This window comes from Erythrolamprus reginae, chromosome 1 (genome assembly GCF_031021105.1).
Source record: "Erythrolamprus reginae isolate rEryReg1 chromosome 1, rEryReg1.hap1, whole genome shotgun sequence".
NCBI lineage: Eukaryota > Metazoa > Chordata > Lepidosauria > Squamata > Dipsadidae > Erythrolamprus > Erythrolamprus reginae.
Window position 1 is genome coordinate 106126821 of NC_091950.1, and position 21600 is coordinate 106148420.

Below are 21600 nucleotides of genomic sequence, written 5' to 3' on the forward strand. Positions count from 1 at the left end.
AAGCTTGAATTGACAATAGGGATCTATTGGGGAGAGGATTTTATATGGTGTGGGTTAAATTGTTGAAGATATTTTGTATAAATTGCTATCAGTGTCCTTTATCTTCTCTTATATTTAATTTTTATTTTGGAACCATAAGATTGTTTTATTAGGCAGTCACATAATCCCTTTTATAAACAAGTAGCTGGAGTTGAACAAAATATTATCTATATAAAATACTTGGGGTTTTATTGTTAATTAACAATTTTCTTTTTCTAATCTTTTGGAAAACAATCTATTAAATCAACAGGTTATTCAGTAAACAGGAATAAGTCCATTTTATATTTGATTAGTTTATCAAAATATAAAATACAAAAAGAAAAAAAGAAAAATGAAAAAAGGGAGGAAAAGGGAAAGATGAAAAAGCGTAAGATAAAGTGGAATAAAAAAGAAAAGCACTGACTTCTGAATACTTTTGGCACAGTAAAATAAGGTCATAACATATATCATTCATCTGATGTCTTTTAAAGATTTGACTCTTATTAAAGGCAAAATTTAGTGATTTTTTTCCACAGCATTAATAGATACAAGATACCATCAAATATACGAGGATGGCCCAGATCACATGAAAAAAATTATACTTTGGGATAATCCTGATTTTAAAATTGCAGGATTTTTTTAAAAAGACACATAAGGTGGTATTAATTCAAGATAAACCTATAGCTTAATTAATTAAAAATCAATACATTGCTAAAAATGTTTGGTTTGATTTAACTACTGAATGGCAGTATATTCAGTTAAAAGCATCTGTTGATTTTATCCATTTGGACCTGACCTGTCAACAGCAACACTAAAATTACTTTTGGAAACAGTTTTGGAAGAGTCTAAAGGCATATCTGCCCTCCCAGATTGGATTTATGTGAGAACCAGCCAGTAATATTTTGGAGAGCAGGAACTGATGACATTGTGTCCTACTTACTTCTGTGACCTCTGCCCATGTAGAAAGTTGTGTTGTCCATTTGTGCCAACTCATGCATTGTTGTCTGTATGGCTTACTGTGCTCTTTTGTCTTCTACACCAGTGTTTCCCAACCTTGGCAACTTGAAGATATCTGGACTTCAACTCCCAGAATTCCCCAGCCAGCATTTGCTGGCTGGGGAATTCTGGGAGTTGAAGTTCAAATATATTCAATTTACCAAGGTTGGGAAACACTGTTCTACACAACACCCACACTTTACTTAACTTCCTGCACAATGGCTGGAATATTCCCTGGGTTGAATTGCTGCTTTGTCTAACTTTTAATTATGAGTATTTAAATATGTAATGTTATTTAGATTTCTACATGCCTTGAGCCGCCCTGAGTCCCAGGAGAAGGGCGGCATAGAAATGAAATAAATAAAAAATAAATTTGTCACTCTGTAATTTGGAACAGGTTGGAACAGTTGTCTGTCATAGAATAGTATTGATTTGAAACCTAGTAATCAGTAAGGTACCTATGCCAAGGCTGTCATAACTTTGAACTATTGTTTAAAAAAATTGTGAATTGAGTATTATATGTAGTCTCTTATATAAACAGATCTGCTGATCTTTAAAGTGCCACTCTTCTCAGATTTAGCTGACCTCACTCTTAATTCCATAGTGATTTATGTTTCCACCAAGTACACTACACAGATAATTTTATTTTACAGTTAGCCATTCAGAATGATTTAAAATACTCCCTGGAAAGAATTGATGAAAATTATTGCTTTCAATTTTGGCCATAGACATTATGCTGGCTTCTCTTAAAGCATTTTAGCATATGTTAATTTTCTAGCTCCATGTCTGCTATTAAAATCTTGACATTTATGACTTGGCACAAGTTTCATTTTAAGTAGTGTCACAAAAATATTATCCATAGTATAATGAAAACGTACTTTCTATATTGACTGAGGAAATCTGTTTTGATCAAATATCGTGTATTCTCTTATTAAATATAATCCAGATATGACTCAGCTGTTTTTAAGGCCTCAGCAGAAGAACTGCAAGAATATATAAAAGTTGAACTTGTTTTTGAACTATAGTGGGCTTCACATGAGTAGATATGCAATTGATACTTTTTGAAATTCTCGATAGCTAATCCTTGACGTATGACTACAATTGAGTCCAAAAATCCCACTTGCTAAGCAAGGTAATTAATAAATAAGTCACATCTCATATCCCCATACTTGATCCTATTCTTTACAACAGAGTTGGCCTTCTCCAGGTCTTGTCTACCAAACAATGCCAATTGGCAGGGCCGCAGGGAGGAGCCTTCTCTGTGGCAGCTCCGATGCTCTGGAACCAATTGTCTCTGGAGATACGCATCGCCCCCACCCTACCAGTCTTCCGGAAAGCCATTAAGACCTGGCTTTTCTGGCAGGCCTGGGGCCATTAGGTTACCATCTGAGTCGGCCATGGATGATTGAGTGATATGTATGGTTTTTAAATGAGTTATTAATGTATTCTATACTGTTTTTTAATTGTCATTATTGTTGTCATCGTATCTTCACATTCTCTTTTAATTGTTATTTTATTGTTAGCCACATATTGGAGTTGGGAGGCATATAAATGTCACAAATAAATAAATTAAATAAATAAATCTACACTTTAAATTCTACACAATAAATTCTAAAGTGAATACAGTGGAACCCCGACATAAGAGCTGCTCTACTTAAGAGCAACTCGAGATAAGAGCTGGGAAGGGAGAGATATTTTTGTTCTACTTACAAGCCCAAATTCGAGATACAAGCGCCAAGGAGCTGTCTCCTGAAGCCAAACGCTAACTTCCGCGTTCGGCTTCAGGAGACAGCTGCGAAGCGGCGCGCGTGTTTTAAAAGGTTGCAGCCAGCCTGGGGGGCTCGGGGGGGGGGGTGCTTGCAGCTTTCTTTCTTGCTCTTTTTCTTTCTCTCTTTTACCTTCCCTTCCTCTATTTCTTCTTTTCTTTCTCCTTCCCACCTTCTTCCCTCCCTCCCTCCCTTCACTCATTCCTCTCTTACTCTCCCCTTTCAGAAGTTTCCTTGCTTCCTTCCTCTGTTCCTGTCCCTTCCCCCTTTCTTTCTTTCTTTCTTTCTTGCTCTTTTTCTTTCTCTCTTTTACCTTCCCTTCCTCTATTTCTTCTTTTCTTTCTCCTTCCCACCTTCTTCCCTCCCTCCCTCCCTTCACTCATTCCTCTCTTACTCTCCCCTTTCATAAGTTTCCTTGCTTCCTTCCTCTGTTCCTGTCCCTTCCCTCTTTCCTTCCTTCCTTCCCACCCTCCGTCCATTCATTCACCCATTCCTCTCTTGATCGCTTAAAGCCGGTCCCTGGTGCAAAAAGGGTTGGGGACCTCTGTCCTACAGGATTGGGTGGCAGAGAAGTTGAACATATGTAAATTTAAAAGTTTAAGAAAGTTTACAAGTTAAGTGAAAGAAACTTCATTATTCATTTATATGTACATGTACATTTCTTCATTAAAAACATGTCTTTCTGCATAATTTAGACTAACTTTGTGAGTTTTTTGAGGGCTGGAACCAATTAAAATTATTTACATTAATTCCTATGGGGAAAAGTCGTTCGAGATAAGAGCTGCTCGACTTAAGAGCCCAGGTCCGGAACGAATTAAACTCGTATCTCGAGGTACCACTGTAATTACATTTGTTAAGTGGATCATGTGAATGTTAAGCAAATTGGGTTTCCGCCTTCCCCATTGACTTTGCTTGTCAGAAGCTTCCTAGAAATGTTGCAAATGACAAACCTTGAGAAGCTGCAAGCATCATAATACATGCTGGTTGCCAAGCACTCAAATGTTGATCATGTGACTATAGGGAATACTGCAATGGTCATAAGTGTGAGGACTGGGCATTATGCCATTGTGACGTTGAACGGTCATTAAACAAATGGTTGTAAGTCAAGGACTACTGGTATAAATTTCAGAAACAATGTTATAATTAGTTGTTTTCTTTTCTTTACCAGTCTGACTTGACCTGAATTGTTTCTGGAACAGAGAGCTATTTAGATGAGAATCTCAGCAGAAAGGGAAAGAATTACAAACTTCCCATCCCAGACACCACACTTCCAATCTGGATTTGATCACTTGTAAAGATAGTTGCTAGTCAGACCTTTGAAATAACATTGATTGGCAAGAATCCGTAAATAAATTATTTTGATACACGGTCACAAGTAATCATGCTGAACTAGATCTAAGATTTTGTGCTTAATTTCACAGCTCAGTTCTCTTTAACATCAATCAAAGAAGCCAATACTTTTCTTGTCCTACAGTTCTAGCAGACAGACAATATAGTCATGCTTTAAAAGAGGAAATTAACATACAGTATTAAAGCCATGGCAAACCAAGCATGCTTGGCATTTGTGGGAGGAGAGAGAATTTGCATTTGAAATGCTTTAACTTCTAGCATGCATTCATCAAGGTTATTTTTATTATGGGCGTGTTAGAGACAGGGCAAGCACAAGTGGGTTTTCATTGCTGGTAGAGAAGATTTTGTTTAGCATTGAACACTGAAATGTAGAAACGATAGCTATTAGTAACACAGTACAGCTGGGTTGAATCATTCTTTTTCCTCTCTAATGGCATGCGTAACTGCTCTAGGTTTTCAGGCGTCCTTCACCCGCACTTACTTACTTTACTGACTGATGCATTTCCATGGAAACCTTTACTAAAAGACTCGGGGAAATGTAATGGTACAGTGTGAAATGGAAGGATACCGACTGTATTACTGAACCTTTAGCTTGCATATAAATAACTGATTTCTTGATTTACACTGATGTCTTGATCTCGAAAAGTTCTTCTCACAACCCTTCAATATCATGGATTTAAAGATTTGAATGGCTGTTTCTTTTTTTTCTTTTTGCTTTTTATTGAAAGAGATTTCACAGTAGTAATGAGAAACAGCTCAATTTGAAAACTGGGAGCTATGTTTTGTGTGTTTGTGATGGTGGAAATATACAACAAATGCATCTGAGATGGTTACATCCAAGTTAGAAATTATGACTGAAAATCCAAGATTCAAGAAGAAAGTTCATTTTGGAGGTATTGTGTAACTTTGAAAACTTCTAAGTATGTGTATACCTGTGTGTGTGCAATGTCCGTATAAATAGCAGTGGCTAAATGTGAGAGTTGCTCTGAAAACAAATTGTAAGAATACTTTTATGCCCTATCCTCTTCTGCTTATGTTTAAATTATTAAATTATAATTCTCTTCCAACATGCATATCTATTGGGAAAACTCACTCATTAGCTTCAGAGAGTTCTCAAAATATTGATGTATGTAATTGATTTAATCACTTCCAGCATAAAGTACTTTTGTAGAAAATAGGAAGTAGGTGAATTTCTTTATTATCATGTTTACTTCCTTAAAATGGAGGACTTATTCATGTTTATTCTTAGTTTTGTGGGAGATTGCTAATCATTACAGTATAGTCATAGAATATGTTTGAATAATCCCCCTGTTGAGTGCAAGAATTCCTTACACCATTAGGCACAGGTGGCTATCTAGTCCCAGTTTGAAAACTCCAACAAAAGAGAATCTACCGGTGTGATAAACAGATCGTTCCAATGCTTATGATCATTCTTAAAAATTTGCTTTCTTGTATTTTCATGCAGTTGATTCTTGCCCTCTTCTCAGTTTCAGTACATTGCCTATAAATTCCTTTGATATTATAATTTTTGAATGAGGATGTAGTCCATACCAATTAATGTAGATATGTAGGTAAATATAATTATTCATTTTTCTTTTGTTTTATCTCTGTTCAGTTTATCAGGTAAACTTGCTTATTATTTCTAAATGCTCTTCAGTTGTTTCTTAATTTTCCCATGTGTCTTTCTCTATTTTATTATTATTTTCTTAAAAGTATTTTTTTAGACAGTAAAGAGTTTTGGAAATAGATACTGAGCCAGAAATTAAATATTTTGTAAGGTATCTAACATATACTTTGAAGTATTGGAAAAATAAGGATTCAGCCTTATAAATACTCACCTAGGGATAAGCTTCTATTAGTTTATAAATAATCTGAATTCCTGTCTAAATAAGTTCAGTGAAGGATTGCTGTTGAGGAGCTAACTCCAGAGCAGCCCTTTAAAAACTTTTAAAACTAGTGTATCTGTTTAGTTGGAATCTAATTAGAATTGTGGATTTGTTGAAGGTATACTTATATATTCTGGGTTGTGCTGGTCTGATTTTAAAAGATCTATTTGAAATATTCATTTAATATTTAATTATTGAAAATTTATTATTTTTCTACTTTTCATTATTGCTTTGACTCAATAACTAACTATTTTATTTTAAATTTTATAGTATGTGCTATTTAGTTTATAAAGTTCAGGTAGTCTTTTCATCCCTTCCTCCAAGCACTAGCTTTCCTACTTATACTGTCCCAGAAACTGAAAATTGGAAGTGTATGATTGTCACTTTGCTTTATTCTTTGCACTTGCACTTAGCAATTTGTAGATTTGTAATCATTGTTTGATTTGAGAATAGTGTGAGAAGAAGCAAGAGCTACCTGTCCAATAGTTATTGGAACCTGCTCAGTAAATCAATTTAGGACATTAGGAGTGATAAAAGCCCAATGAGGAGTTCATTTTCCTGAGATTAATTAAGTTCAATCAGTGAAGCGTAATAATAATAATAATAATAATAATAATAATAATAATAATAATAATAATAATAATAATTTATTAGATTTGTATGCCGCTCCTCTCCGAAGACTCAGGGCGGCTCACAACAACAATAACAATACAATATAATACAAATCTAATATTAAAAAGAACAAGTTAAAACCCATTATTACCAAAAACAATCACACCACACTCAAATGCTGCAAATCAGAAGGGGGGAGCGGGCGGGACTAACTAATTTCATTATAGTTTGAAAGTACTCTACCGTACTCTAAATTAATATTTGACTTCAATTTAGTGGGGATTATGAAGTTGAAGTCCAGGGTGCCGATAGGGTAAAAGTTTGAGAGCTATGTTAGAATTTCAGTATTTCAGTTCCTGATATCCTAATTAGATGGTTGCAATTGTTTCAAACTTTAACAGTGAGAAATATGAGTATTAATAATAGCTTTGAATAAAGAAGTCTAATCCATAGTCTGTTTTCCTTTGATATTTTAATTATTGCCCTTGCTCACACTGCCATTTTGCAATGTTTAAAAAGCTTAGAGTAAATGCTGGCATAAGCTCACTTGAAAGTAATTAATTAATAATAAATTAAATAGCATAATAAATTAATTGAAATATTCATTTTGAAACCTAATTATGTTGAAGATAATATGTAAGCATCAGTTGATTATTTATCTAACTGACCATAAAACAAAGATTTAACTTTGAATTTATAAGCTTCATTCATTTTAATATCCAACAGAGGGCATTATTCTTTTGAATATCAATACCAGTGTGATATTTGAGTACCATTGGGTATATTGAATATTAAATTTAAGGATAGGTAATAGTGGAATGGTAGTTATTTACAATATTAACATGGACCTTATTTTTTGTTTCAGAATTTTAATATGGGGATTAAAAGAAAATACAATTAATGTTGAGGTTATCAGTTACTTTAAGTAACTATGTTTGCAGAAGGCAGTTTTTCTATAAATTAGCAACACTTTTCTCTATAAATATTCAAAAAATAGGATGCCAAAATCACATCTGATATATCTGCATCAAATTGCGTACTGATATTTATCAATTTATTTATTCGATTTTTATGCCGCCCTTCTCCTTAGACTCAGGGCGGCTTACAGCATGTTAGCAATAGCACTTTTTAACAGAGCTAGGCTATTGCCCCCACAATCCGGGTCCTCATTTTACCCACCTCGGAAGGATGGAAGGCTGAATCAACCTTGAGCCAGTGGTAAGATTTCAGGTTAAAAATACAAAGAACAATAGGTGCTTTCCAAAGAAAGTCCCTTCTCTGTCCTCTTGACATAATATTTACAAGAGAAAGTATATACCCTGTTTCCCCGATAGTAAGACACCCCCGATTGTAAGACGTATCAGGGGTTTCAGGGGGGTCGGCTAATATAAGCCGTACCCCGAAAGTAAGACATATGTCTTACTTTTGGGGAAACACGGGGGTATTGCCGCCTCCCTCTCATCTAGCTGCGCGCCGCCTCCTGCCCACGTCCGCACCGTCCCCCTCTCCATACGTCACCGCGCCGTCCCCTGCACTTGTCACTGCCGCCTCCTGCTTAAAATACGGTAATGCACACAGTATTAATCATACATCAGTAAAACATACACACTGGCATACTGGGGTATCATCTGCTGTTTTGTGGTGAATACAATACTGTTCAGGTTGTTAATAAATGTTAATTTTATGGTTAAAACAAAAAATTCGACAATTTTTTTCCAATATAAGACATATCCTGAAAGTAAGACATAGTGGGGCTTTTGGGGATAAAAAGAAAGTAAGACACTGTCTTACTTTCGGGGAAACACGGTATATCATGGTTCTTAAAAACTTAGTTTAGACTGTTCAGGACAATGAGTGCAGCACCTCTCAAAAACAGACGTTTTGATTTTCAGGCAAATGTAGCCATCTGGGAAAAAGACACAACTGATTTAAAGAAGTTGTAAAATTATGCTCTTGTGTTTTTTGGAAGCATTGCTTCTGAACATGTTTTGAAGCATACATAACTCTAGAATGTATAATACCAACGTAACAATTTCTGTGTTGTAATGAGCAATATGAGAGGCCAGGCGAAATAACGCCTGGACGAAAATTGCCAATGGCGGGAAGCAACTCGGCTCTCCCCATCAGCTGTGGGGCGTTCCCCGCGTTAGCGCGGGAACGCCCCAGAGCAATCAGCGGCCGCTCGGGCATTCTGGGAAAGCCGAGGGGGCGGGGCGTGTGCCCTTTATCAGGGTTGGCTTGCCCCCCCGGCTTCTCTTGCCCCCCGAGCTCGCCGCAGAACGGACCAGCGAGACGTTTTCTCTCCTCAATGCAGCTTTTTCGGAGCCCCTGGGATCGCTGGCGGTCGCCAGGGGCAGCTCAGGTTTGCTTTGCTTGGGGAGAGGAGTGGTCGGATGGCTTAGGGGGGCGGCGGCTCTGGCTCCCCCCCCCCCACCTTGTGTAGGTGGCAGCGGGGCGCGCAGGGGCTTCGCCGGCTTGGATCGTGATTTCTGATGGCCCGGCTGGCGACGGTCCCGGAACTTTTCGGTGCCGGGCGGCCAGGGCCCACGTGGTTGGGGTTTTGAACTGGCTCCGCTCTCTTCGATCCATATGCAGCGAGCCAGAGCGCACTGACGGCCCCGGGAGGGCGCCGCAAGCTCCGCCACCTTCGCGCACGCGGGGAGGTGGGGGGAGAAAAGAGCGGCTGCCGAACTTCAGGCGGGAGCGGGAGACCAAGAACTTCACTCCTCCTTCCTAACGCCCCCCCCCCCTCCCGCGCGGTAGCTTCGGGCTGGCTTGCAGGGCTGCCGGTGGGGATTTGAATCAAAGGCGTCTCGGTCCCTGAAACGTTCGTAACTTTCGCCCGGCCTCTCATATATAGCTGTACCAGTTCTGACAAATTGCTTTTTCAATCAAGGCATCCTGCTGGTCATCTAGCCCCCAAATAGGTATAAACTGGCATGAGATATTTTGGGTCAAGGGAAAAGCAATTATGTTAGATAAAGAAAATATGTGGATGGATGAATTAAAACAATCTGAATACTGATATAGGATGTCAAAGGGGAAGAGACCCCCCCCCCCATCAAATGGAAATAAAGATAAAAGCAGAGAAGACATTTAGAAAAGAAGTCAGTAAAGAAGTAATACAGAATGCTTGTATATTAAGGAATCATAAAGTTTTGTTGTTGTTTTTTTTATTGTTTTTGTTATTGCAACACGAAAGTGTTCAGCATTGTACTATAATACAAGAAAGGGCACAAATCATCCTTATATTTTTCTTACTTATTTACCAAGCATTTGGGTATACTTTTCAATATTGCATTTGTGTTATTCTTGTCGCTACATGAGCCACTTTTTCTTTCCAATATCTTGGTCATCATCTAAAATAAACATTATTTGTTTATATTCATTACATTCTATATATTGCCCATTTCACTGGGGCAACTCTGGGCAAGTCATGATTTCTCTTCAGACTATTTACTTCATTAGGGAGATTATTTGATGAGGTATGGAATAAACTATCATTTGTTTGGTGCTATTTTAAATGCCATAAAATTATTACTATTTAAACTGTATACTTGAAGGGGTTTAGCAAAAACTGATTGGTAAAATGATTTATTATTATGTCAGTATAGTGAAATTGATTGAGCTCGAATTGAATTATTAAAATGATTTAATGGATTTAAGTCAATAGACTTGAATTGATTGAACTTAAAATGAATGAATCAAAATGATCTAATTTAATTTAAGCTAGTATACTTGAATGAATTGATCCTAAGATGAATGAATTAAAACGAGCTAATTTATTGAAACGATTATATGGGAATTGGTTGAACATAAAGTGATTTGTAAAAATGATTTAGGTTATTAAGTCAGTATATGGGAATGGATTGTGCTTAATGAATTGTCAGAATGGGTTAATTTATTAAGTTAGTATATTTGAATTGAGTGAGCTTAAAATGAATTAATTTGAAATTAAACTGATTTACTGGGGGGGGCACAACACATGGGTTGTGATATTACAGCGGGGGTGGTGAGGAAAACTCCCCCCCCTCTGCCCGCCCCACCAATTCCACAGGGCAATGTGAGCATCCCTTTAAGGCAATTTTTAGCGTACACAAATTTGGAGAAATAAGGCTCCTGTACGCCAGTTAAATATTGGGGTAGGCCAAACAAGCCACTAGGTTGTGAGCATTGGTTAGAATGGGATATATAATTGAGCCACAATGTGGTCGACATAGAAATGGTATGGGGATTAAAATTTCATATTCGGAAATGCTTTTCAGCAGCCCGGTTGCACTACCATTTGATAACAGTTCTTTCATACCCAGTGGATGATGGCGCCCTCCTAGGGCATTTTTCTCACAAGAGAGACAATAACAATCAGGGATAGTAGCCATGAAACCAGGTTAGATGGTGTTTGAGCAACTGGATCTATGGAAAGAATGCTTTGTCAGTGAGAATGGCTTGTAGTGATCAAAAGACTGTAACATTACTATAGACCTTGACCCTTTTTGTTCATCATAAGGATGTAAGGATCTCCTACCGAGAGCACTGTGCAGAAATATATCTTGGCCTTTCTTTGAAGCACTGTGGAATAGGGACCTAAGAAGCTGTTTGGCAGACAGGTCTGGCATATGTTTCTTTACCACATTGAAAATGGCAATTAGGTTATTGGGCGGTAAGTAAATATAGCCTCATGCTGCTCCCTTACCCTCAATTTAAAACAAATAATAAATAATTGCTCTCACGCTTTAATAAGGGTTGACAGTGTTAATACAAACTGTTATGGCAGGTGGAACACAGTGAGCTATGTTCTACACCTTACATAGTAAAATTTGCTTATTAAAGCTTTTGTTGAGAATACATACATGTTATCAGGCCGGAGGTTTACTTTGGTATGTTTTCCTCTTCACTTTCAAGTGGCTTAATGGCAATCCTCCTGGTCAAATATGCCCCCCCCCCTTTTTTTTCCTGAGGAATTATCTTTGTTAATTTTATGGCCATACTTAACTAGGGATGGACTGCACTAAGGAATTACTTGGTAACAAGGTTTTTATGTGCTTGCTCCTGGGTATTTTATTATTATTATTATTATTATTATTACTATTATTATTATTATTATTATTATTATTATTATTATTTTTTTCATGATGTGCTGGATCCTGGAGCAGTTGCGCATGGAAGTCATTATGTCTCCAGGAATGGTGCTACTATTATTCTGAATTTTGCCACATTGCCAAATGTAAAGTTATTGTACTGAAGGCTATAACAGTACGGGTGCAGTTGGTAGCAGGCCTTTTTCTGTACCAACAAAACTGAAAGATACCATTAATACCATAACTACAACCTGCAGATCCCCATGTCATTTCCATGCCGAAAGTTGGAAATCTCCTAATTTCTGGTTAATCCCCTTCAGGAGTAAGACAATGAGGAACCGGATCGTGGGGGCAATAGCCTGGCTCTGTTTGAAAAGTGCTATTGCTGACATGTGGCGAGCCGCCATGAGTCTAAGGAGAAGGGCGGCATGAAAAGCGAATAAACAAATAAATAAATTAGTCAGTTATCTCAGCCCCTTTAGTTTGTTCAAAGGAAATGGTGTAGTCACTTACTGGAATGGGGGGCTTGCAAGAATGCTAAGCATCAAGGTCATCTGAATCAAATTCACACTTGAGTTGATTTTAGCTTAATATGAGTTATTAAGCATTATATTAATTGTTTTAGTGAATAATAATTTAGAAAATGTTATTATCATAAACAATATTGAAGTCGTGGTGTCAGCATGGTACCATTGATATTATGGTTATATTGATTAAGTCATGTTGGTAAAGCTAATCCATGCGCTAACGGTAAAGAAAGCATTGGCATGGGCCTTTGCTTATCTTCAGAAATGTCTTGCAATTATTCTACTCCCTGGGCGAGCAGGCAGGGCCACAGAGCATATTGGCTAATCTCCCTGGCATTTTAATGCTGGAAGAAGAGTATTATGATTGCCTGAGAGGAATACAGGAACATGGGTCTGCGACTATGGTGTACAGCTGGCCCATCGGTGGAGGGAAGTGAGACAGCAACAGGAGGCCCAGTCCATTAACAGGGAGTATGTGTGCATGGGCAGGCGGTTGGCAGCCACATGGCATAGGCTGGGGCGCGGGGTACCCAGAATTGGTGAACGGCGCCATCGCTCAAGCAAAGGAGTGCAGGTTGGACCACATGGTTACATGCCATCATATAGGGGCAACAGGTGGGGCTTAGCTCCCCTAACAAAAAAGACCTTGGTGTCAAACTATTTGAGGATAGGGGGAATGATCAAGAGATGGTCCAAGGAAAAGGACTCAGATTGGGGAGAAATTAGTAAGCCGCTATACATTGCCCAGTTTCAGGGGCAGCGGGCATTGGATGAGACCCAGATCCTCACCCAACGAGGTGAGTCTGTTTCACACAACAGCCATAAAAATGGCCTTTGGGACATGGTAGGTCTGCAAGGTGCTGTCATGATCGCATAGTAGTGGATCATGCAAGGTTCCCTGGGCCAGCAAACTGATGTTAAATAGCGGCTGCGGCAGCCGCGTTGGTTACACATGGTGGCTGACCAATAACACAGATGGTGGATTGATCACTGGCCTGGTATATCAAACAAGGATATATGCCGGGGCATGATGGACTTAGTGCAAGTAAAGCGATGAAGCCAGGGAAGGGTGCCTTTTAAAATAACAGTTAGGGGCCGTTACAGGAGGATCGGCAAGATATCGGGTGGTATTCCCTCAACAATACTGAATGCAGGTTTCAACAAGTTCTCAGCAAAGTAATGAATCCGGTGGCAGATGGAAGTCAGTGGCTTTCATAAAGTAGATTCAGAGCACCTGAGTACAAGCACTCTTGGGATCGGGTGGCTAACACTGTCTTTGTATCCTTATCGTTTCTCTAGGTCCTGGCCCTGCTCCACTTTGTTACGTGCGAAGTGCGAAGGAGCTGCCCTTCCGTTGCCCACAGTAGTGAACGGCAGCCACAGCGTGGCTTGGTGGCTGAACATTGAGCTGCAACATTATCTTCAGGAATGTGGAGGTTGCTGAGTCGCTGGGGCTTCAGCGGAAAGGCTTGAGCTCGGAGGTCTTCATTTGAGACGGGTCTTTTCCGTTGTGAAAAGTCGGGAGCAGTGATGGGCCGGACCCAGATTGTTGGTGTTGCACACGGGTGGCAACGACCTGGTGGTGGTGAAGGACTTGGCCCAGTGGCGTCAAGTCGTGGCAGTCCCCCGGGGCTTGCAGAGCATATGGAACAGATTGTTGGTCTTGCACACGGGTGGCAACGACCTGGTGTCGGTGAAGGACTTGGCCCAGTGGCGTCAAGTCGTGGCAGTCCCCCGGGGCTTGCAGAGCATATGGAACAGATTGTTGGTCTTGCACACGGGTGGCAACGACCTGGTGTCGGTGAAGGACTTGGCCCAGTGGCGTCAAGTCGTGGCAGTCCCCCGAGGCTTGCAGAGCATATGGAACAGATTGTTGGTCTTGCACACGGGTGGCAACGACCTGGTGTCGGTGAAGGACTTGGCACAGCGATGTCATGTCATGGTGAACCACCGGTCGTACGGGGCCTACGGCCGTGGTGTGTGGTTCTGGTGTATGGTTTTGATACCCCCACATGGAGGGGATGCGGAGTCGCCGTCACACCAACAGCTGTTGACGGGACCAGGTTATGGGTTAACATGGCAGGGGGAGGCAAAGTGATCTGACACACGGGCATGTGTTTTTAAACCCCCCCTAGCTGTCACTGGGTCAATTTAGGAAGATGTCAGGAGTGGCAATTTTTACACAGACCTGCAGTGGTGCCTGCGTGAGCTGGGGCAGGCTTAGGCGGGGAGCAGGGGGCCAAGATAGAGATCTGACCCCCTGCTGTGGCAGAAACGGGGCGGAAAGGGTATCAGTAGCAACTGTGTGTTCTCCTTTGGGCATCTTTTGTAAGATGATTGGCACCCCCATTGCACAACTCATGCTTCCTCCACGGACAGAGAGGTGTAAAGGGGGTGCCCTTGGGGCTCACCTACGTCATTTCCGGTTCCGGGTCATGCAAGGCGAGCCCTCCCACATGCTGGGCGTGGCTTACTGGCCGGGAGTAGGCGGAGCATGCCTCACCCTGACCAGGCATGGAGTAACGCCCATTTGAGTTGCCCAAGTATGTTGTGTTCAGGAAACTCCGCCCCATTTAGCGACCCCTGCAGGTCTTTCTGTTAATATTTAATAAAGTGACCCATTTTACCCAGCTTGGTGTCCGAGTGTTCATTTCCCGTCCAAGGCAAATGAGAGGCCAGGCGAAATAACGCCTGGACGAAAATTGCCAATGGCGGGAAGCAACTCGGCTCTCCCCATCAGCTGTGGGGCGTTCCCCGCGTTAGCGCGGGAACGCCCCAGAGCAATCAGCGGCCGCTCGGGCATTCTGGGAAAGCCGAGGGGGCGGGGCGTGTGCCCTTTATCAGGGTTGGCTTGCCCCCCCGGCTTCTCTTGCCCCCCGAGCTCGCCGCAGAACGGACACCCACCCACCCTCCGCTCAATCCAGGATGTTTTTTATAGGTCGCCTGGTAGGGGCCGAGTAGGAATTTTTGCAATCTTTGGGCATTTGCTACGGATTGTTTTTCGCCTACTCCATCCTGGATGAGGGTAAGGATTTGTGGTTATGGGGTGCATCTGTATGTAAATAGGTTCTGATTCAGCAATTTGATGTTTATATTCTTGGTCACTATATGGCAGAAACGGGGCGGAAAGGGTATCAGTAGCAACTGTGTGTTCTCCTTTGGGCATCTTTTGTAAGATGATTGGCACCCCCATTGCACAACTCATGCTTCCTCCACGGACAGAGAGGTGTAAAGGGGGTGCCCTTGGGGCTCACCTACGTCATTTCCGGTTCCGGGTCATGCAAGGCGAGCCCTCCCACATGCTGGGCGTGGCTTACTGGTCGGGAGTAGGCGGAGCATGCCTCACCCTGACCAGGCATGGAGTAACGCCCATTTGAGTTGCCCAAGTATGTTGTGTTCAGGAAACTCCGCCCCATTTAGCGACCCCTGCAGGTCTTTCTGTTAATATTTAATAAAGTGACCCATTTTACCCAGCTTGGTGTCCGAGTGTTCATTTCCCGTCCAAGGCAAATGATATTCCTTCCTTTTCTTCATTTCATGCATCTGCCATATCTACTCCAAATGAAATACAGTGTCTACATATGGTAGAGAGAATTGGTTCTACTAATGATAATTTGCAAATTTATTGTGTGTGCATATTTGGTTCCAGTATGCCTTCTTCTTCTTTTTTTGGTGATATACACCTACAGAGAATAGAAAGATTTGCTCATATCTGAACCAGGTCTATGCTGACATAAGAAGTCAGCATTTCATAACATAAAACATGTTCATATATTGCTTTACTATGTTTTGACATAGTAAAGCAATATATGAATACCATGTTTGCTCTATCTACCTATATTTTTATACATGAAATCATTTACATATTAAATCTAAAGAGGATTTAAGAAAATTCATTTTTGAAATGAATGAACAATGAAATGAGCAAATAATTATACATATAAAATTAAGCTGTTATATATGTAATTTCCAAAATACAGTTTATTTGAATTTGAATATGTAAATGATTTTATATGTGTGTATATACAGTATGCATGTATGTATGTGTGCGTGTGTGCGTGTGTATATATATATACAGTATATACAGTATATATATATATATATATATATATATATATATATATATATATATATATATGTAGATTGTTCTGAGTTCGGGTTTTGCCCTGTGTAATGTTTTGCATGTCTACATTACACAGGGCAAAACCCGAACTCAGAACAATCTACATACATATACCCGTGAAAATTTACGAAAACAAATATATATATATATATATATATATATATATATATGTGTGTGTGTGTGTGTGTGTGTGTGTGTGTGTGTGTGTGTGTGATGTTCCTTCAATACACCAGGGTGATTCGAGACAAAAATATGTAACCCTTCACTGGTGCAGAGCTGAAGGGATTGGATACTGTAGCCTAGAGGATAATTCTCTGCCTTACAAGGCAAAGGTTGCAGGTTCAAGTCCCAGTGGGTATGGCTAGCTGATGAGGCCAAAATAAGGCCGAAATAGATCTATCCTAATCTCCCTTAATTTTTAAATTCAGCAGAAAAAAACATGTGACATATATATATATGTATGTATGTATGTATGTATGTATGTACGTACGTACGTACGTACGTATGTGTATGTGTGTGTGTAATATTTGCAAACCACTAAATTTTGCCCATATGTCTGGCAGCATATCTAATCAAACCTAGCCCACAATAGTTTCCTTGGTGACAAGTATATAGCTGCTAAAATAAACTACAGATTAAAGAGTAGAAACAAAAAAGCAAGCAGCTCAAAGTGTTCCTGTTTTCTTAAATGTTTCCATAAAATTATACAGATTTGACTATTTTTGATACTAATTTTTTACAAATACCATTTCCCTGGAATTGTTAATTGACCGACCTCAGTGTGTGATTAAGAAGAAACGAGCTTTTTTTAAAAAAAAATGTTGTGAATCCTCTACAGACACTCTGCATGAATTGTGTTCTGAATCTCCCTGTTGTTTAAAAAATGTCCAAATTGCTGCTAAGAAAGGGGGAGGTATACTGAAGAAAAGCTCATCTCAGATTTGGTTGTAGATTGTTTTAATAAGAACATTCCAGCTTTCCAAATGGGTTGAACTCCAACTTCTATAATCACTACCTGACATGATAAAAGGCACGTCATTAGGGTGTAGTATTAAATAGTGTTCTTTTTGCAGCCTGTTAAGAGAGAAGCTATTATTATTTATCTGATTTACATCCCGGTGGACAGGATTACATTCACTTAATAAAATGTGTAATATTTCTGTATTTTTATTTTTTTTTTAATGTATTTAGTTATTCTGTCTCTTTAAGGCCTCAGGCCAAAAACTGTTTAAAACTGATAAATATTCATGGATTAGTACATGGGATATAAGTAAATTTATGCGCCTTTTCTCATTGGGTCCTCTTTTTTACTAGGGAGAAATTATATATTTTTCTCTCTATTGAATAAAAAAACCTCCCACTGTATAATGATTCTAAACAATATATATTTTTACCTTGCCCTTTGGATTATCTTGCTTCTCCCAGTACTGTAATTGTATATTTCCTGTAAATGCACTTAGATCTTTAAATTATTGCAATACAATTTTGCTTTGCAAACTTTTTGATAGCTGACATAGTATAAAGCTTGTCACTTGCGCATTTTGCGTTTCCTCCCACCCACTTTCAGTACAATAATAGAATTCTGAGAACATACCTATAGAAACCAATTTGTCCCTACAATTGACTTTTCTAAAGAATCTATAATTTTGGAGTTTACAGGCAATGTCAGAGCAAATATGTTGGGTTTTTTTTAAATATTCACCTGAAAAATTAGACTTGATGTTTTCCTTGCATTATAACAACTCATGGCAACCTCCAATACAATAGAATAAAATAACAGAATTGGAAGAGACCTTGAGGTCTTCTAGTCCAACCCCCTGCTTAGGCAGGAAACCCTATAGTACTTCAGACAAATGGTTATCCAACATCTTCTTTAAAACTTTCAGTATAGGAGCATTCACAACTTCTGGAGGCAAGCTGTTCCACTGATGAATTATTCTGTCAGGAAATTTCTCCTTAGTTCTAAGTTGCTTCTCTCCTTGTTTAGTTTCCACCCATTGCTTCTTGTTTTACCCTCAAGTGCTTTGGAGAATAGTTTGACTCCCTCTTCTTTGTGGCAACCCCTGAGATATTGGAACACTGCTATCATGTCTCCCTTAGTCCTTTTTATTAAACTATAGACATATACATAGACATATACAGTTCTCCAAACTTGACTGTAAAAAACAACCGAGTTGTCGAAGCATGGAATTCATTACCAGACTCCATAGTGTCATCCCCAAACCCCCCAACACTTTATCCTTAGATTATCTACGGTTGACCTATCCAGATTCCTAAGAGGTCAGTAAGGGGCGAGTACAAGTGTACTGGAGTGCCTTCCGTCCCCTGTCCTATTACTCTCCTATATCTCCTATACCTTTCTTCTATTCCTATATTTATTTATTTATTTATTTAATTTTTATGCCGCCCTTCTCCTTAGACTCAGGGCGGCTTACAATATGTTAGCAATAGCACTTTTTTAACAGAGCCAGCCTATTGCCCCCACAATCCAGGTCCTCATTTTACCCACCTCGGAAGGATGGAAGGTTGAGTCAACCTTGAGCCGGTGATGAGATTTCAACCGCTGGCCTTCAGATCTACAGTCAGCTTCAGTGGCTTGCAGTACAGCACTCTACCTGCTGCGCCACGCCGGCTCATATATCTCTTCTTCTATTCTTTCATTGATATGTTCTATTACTATATCTTCTTTTCTATTCTTTCTTAGATATATTTTACTATGAGTATCTCCTCTAACCTTCATCATGTATTTTTCTATGTGTAAGCTGAAGGGATTGGATACTGTAGCCTATAGGATAATTCTCTGCCTTACAAAGCAAAGGTTGCAGGTCCAAATCCCAGTGGGTATGGCTAGCTGATGAGACCAAAATAAGGCCGAAATAGATCTATCCTAGTCTCCCTTAATTTTCAAATTCAGCAAAAAAACATGTGACATACATATATATATATATATGATATTCGGGTTTCTTCCCGTGTAGGATTTGGAAATTTCTGGCGACGTTTCGACGAGGTCCCACTCGTCATCTTCAGGCTGGTGTTTCTGTACTTGTTCTAGGGCGAACACAGCGAGACCTGAGCTGCCTTCCTTCTATAAATACTGGTGGCTGGGTGTGGTTTGATGGCTCAGCAATTGCCTGTTGTGTAGAAACTTCCTGGTGAGTCAGTGGGGTCGTTGATGTAACTGAGGTATGCTGATTAGTTAATGGTTGTAGATTAGGCGTGATATCCTGAGTAGTTGGAGCTTGCAGGCTACTTGATTGCTTTGCAATGTGTGTTCTGAGTCTGGTTTCAGTTTCTATGGCTGGGATACATTTGAGGGCTGGTTTCCAGATGTCTGGTAGGCGGGAGGTATCATCCCGCTTGTTCATATTTTGGGGATGTTTTTCTATCTCGATGGTTTCCATGATTATTCTTTTGCTGTAGTGTTCTGTTTTGGAAATTAATTTGGTATTGTCAAAATCAATTTCATGTCCTGTAGTTTTGAAGTGTTGGAAAAGGGAGGAGGTTTTTTCTTTTTTCCTTAATGCATTCTTATGTTCTGCAACACGTGCATTTACTCTCCAGAGCCATTTCCAAGGCAGTTAATTTTATTGATAGCCGACAATTCTATCTGTATGTGTCACATGTTTTTTTGCTGAATTTGAAAATTAAGGGAGACTAGGATAGATCTATTTCGGCCTTATTTTGGCCTCATCAGCTAGCCCTACCCACTGGGACTTGAACATGCAACCTTTGCCTTGTAAGGCAGAGAATTATCCTCTAGGCTACAGTATCCAATCCCTTCAGCTCTGCACCAGGGAAGGGTTACATATGTTTGTGTCGAATCACCCTGGTGTATTGAAGGAACATCACAGCTCCTTATTTGCCTCTCGGCCCAATCCAGGGCCATTTCCAAGGCAGTTAATTTTATTGATAGCCAACAATTCTATCTGTATGTGTCACATGTTTTTTTTGCTGAATTTGAAAATTAAGGGAGACTAGGATAGATCTATTTTGGCCTTAATTGGATGTACCCACTGAAACTCTCATTGTGTATCATTGTGTATTGGACAAAATAAATAAATTAATAAATTAATAAAATAAGTGTTCTTCATATGTTTTAGCTTCCAGTCACCTAATCTTCTTTATTGCTCTTTTCTGCATTCTTTCTAGAGCCTCAACATCCTTTTTATGTTGTGGCAATTAAAATGCAGTATTCCAAGTGTGGTCTTACCAAGACATGATAAAGTGGCATTAATGTTTTATGTGGTCTTGATTCTATCCCTCTGTTAATGCAGCTTAGAATTGTGTTGGCCTTTTGGGCAGTTGTTGCACACTGCTGGCTCATATTTAAATGGTTGTCCCAAGATCCCTCCTACAGTTATTACTGTTGAGCAAGGTACCACAGATTCTGTACCTAGGCATTTTGGTTTTCTTGCCTAAATGAAGAACCTTACTTTTTTCAACATTGAATTTCATTTTGTTAGATAGTTCCCAAGACTCTTCTGTATCTTGAGCCTATTTTCTGGAGTGTTGGCTATTCCTGCCAGTTTGGTGTCGTCTGCAAATTTAATGAGTAAACTAGAACTATGATGGTGAACCTAGGCATGCATGCCAGAGGTAGCACGCAGCACCCTTTCTGCGGACTGCATTTTGGAGGTTCATCCAAACACACACATATGGGGCACTGGTTCTAGAAAAGGTTAGCTATCACTGGATTAGAAGAGTTCCCTCTTTAGCTTTTCCTCTTTATTCTCTTCCCCTATGTAAGTATGTATACTAGTTTATAACTGCATACTCTAAAGTTACATAAATTTGTACCAATGTTTACATAGTCCCTTTGTTTTCTGTATTCCCTCCCCCCATTTATTTGCAATTAAGATTATATTTTATAGAAGAGTTCTAAGGCCCCAATTCTGTTATTCTGTTAAAACAATATGATGTATGACTGTACAATAAATTTCTGGTAAAGTGATTGAGATACAGTACATTATTTATTAATACTTAAAATGGACAATAGAGCATTTGAAAAAGAGAACAAGAACTATATGTATTTTTTGTGGGATTAATAAGTAGTTTTCATGGGGTAATTAGCCCATAATACAGACGTTTGGCATGCCTGATCTACTTCTCAAATTCTTACTATATATTTTATATATACATGTTGTAAATAATAAATTATGTCCTAAATTAGTATCAGTAAATGTTGAAATTAAGTCCTGATTATTTATAGTAATTATTGATCCATTTCAGGTTAATTTAAAAGAG

At 39.3% G+C, this 21600-nt stretch overlaps 1 protein-coding gene across 5 annotated transcripts in view; it reads left to right on the forward strand.

Moving 5' to 3' along the window:
- Window positions 1-21600, forward strand: part of SHANK2 (SH3 and multiple ankyrin repeat domains 2) — a 460235-nt gene that overhangs the window by 207033 nt on the left and 231602 nt on the right. The gene's annotated exons all lie outside the window — the stretch shown is intronic.